Raw genomic sequence first — 1912 nt, 5'->3', positions numbered from 1 at the left:
ATCATCATATCATTATATCATCATGTCATCATCATCCTATAACATCATCATATCATTATATCATCATGTCATCATCATCCTATAACATCATCATATCATTATATCATCATGTCATCATCATCATATGGCATCATCACGTTATCATATAACATCATCATATGGCATCATCACGTTATCATATAACATCATCATATCATCATATAATATCATCATATTATACTAGTTCACATGATCATCATCATATTATACTAGTTCACATCATCATCATCATAGTACATAAAGCATAAATGACACGTGCAAAGGCCACTGGGTGCATGTCGTCATACATAAGGCAAGTCTTTCGACCGAGCCGATAGTAAGATCACTAACCCAATTAACTTAAGCTGGTGTCACCAATTTATCATTGAAAGTTCCATTTTGTCATTTGAAATTCAAGTCAACCTTTGTGAGCCCATAACATCAATTTCAAGTTCAAACTTTTGCAAAACTATATTAGCTAAGTTTTACGATGGTTCAGGTGTTAGACTTCATGTGGACAACGATGGTTCAGGTGTTAGACTTCATGTGGACATTAGACACTTTTCATGATTAGAGTCTTGAAATGTTTATATATGTTTATACATACATTTGTGTTTAAGGGATATAAATGTGCCTAACAATTTAATACTTGTCTGATCTTCCCTCTCATTTGTTCGGTTTATTTACTTTTTTTTCTTTTTTTTTAATTCTGTTCAAAGTTATTTTTTTGATCAATTTTAATAGATTCTTACTTTTTCTCTGAAAATGACTATCCAAAAGTTATGTCATTTAATTTCTAACTGTGTAAAATCCTTTTGTTTTCGGTTTGTTTTTGCACGAAGGAATTACTACGCAATGACAAATGTATTTTAGGGAAGAAGTTGTGAGAGGCTAATGGAGAGGTGGGAAACCGATCATCAATTTTTTTTTATTATTTTTTGTATGGTCGTTACAAAAATACTCATAAACCTTATATTTTATCTAAAAAAATACTCTTATATTTCCTAGAGTTTTAATAATATTCGTAAATAGTTCTTAATAAATTATTTTAAAACCATTTTGAGGAGTGTGAAGTTCACATAAATTTTCAACCAATCACAAAAATTCAATTAATAAAAATTTTGAAGGGATACTACCTTGAAAGTAAAATAAATTTAGAAATTAAAAAAAAAAAAAAATTTACGTATAAGAACGAAGGTTTCCTTTCTAAAATCATAGATAAATTAAATGATATTTTTTAATAATGAATTAAAATTACGACTTTATTAATAGATAATCTAAATAGACCGTTACGTTCCATAGTCAAACTTGTCAATTGGGCAAAAACACGGACTTTTCTTTTTATGGTTAACAATTAATAATATATTAATAAAATACTCTACATTGAATTTAATGAGTTTACATTGAATTTAAGTTTGTGGCATAAGTACCTCATCTTGTATTAGGCCTTAAGATATTGGACGTCACGCACTCTAGGGTGTCACATCTTTGTCTTCCTAAGGCTAGTATGCTATCACGTGACCCCTTTCAGCTTCATCATTGTATCAAAACACAATGACTCCGATCCAACATTGACATATAAAGTAATCGTTCAATATTTAACGCCCTAAGACGTAATCATAAGTACCATGTAACCCAAGACAAACATCAAGTTCTTACCGGTCTTACAACATATCATAAACTACTAAATATGGTTAACTCCATACTTGGTCGTGACGAAGTGTGTTGTTGAGCTGAGTCACAAAATGTATGACTCCCTGTCCTAAGAAAAAGTTTACAAAATCTATAACCTGACTATTCTAATACAAATTTGTCACGACCAAATTTTTGAGGTTTCAAAACTCGAGTAGAGACTTAAAAAAGTGAGAGTGAAAACAAACAAAAAATAAAAGTA

General features: G+C 30.0%; 1 long non-coding RNA gene across 1 annotated transcript; it reads left to right on the top strand.

The window, feature by feature from the left end:
• Positions 1-239: 239 nt before the first annotated feature.
• LOC111777176 lies at positions 240-687 on the top strand. The gene is made up of 2 exons (XR_002812354.1): positions 240-517; positions 551-687. It is a non-coding gene; the product is annotated as an uncharacterized LOC111777176 (long non-coding RNA).
• Positions 688-1912: the final 1225 nt, after the last annotated feature.

This window comes from Cucurbita pepo, chromosome LG16 (assembly GCF_002806865.2).
Source record: "Cucurbita pepo subsp. pepo cultivar mu-cu-16 chromosome LG16, ASM280686v2, whole genome shotgun sequence".
Lineage (NCBI taxonomy): Eukaryota > Viridiplantae > Streptophyta > Magnoliopsida > Cucurbitales > Cucurbitaceae > Cucurbita > Cucurbita pepo.
Note: the sequence above shows the minus strand (reverse complement) of the source record. Positions and strands in the feature narration are given on the sequence as shown.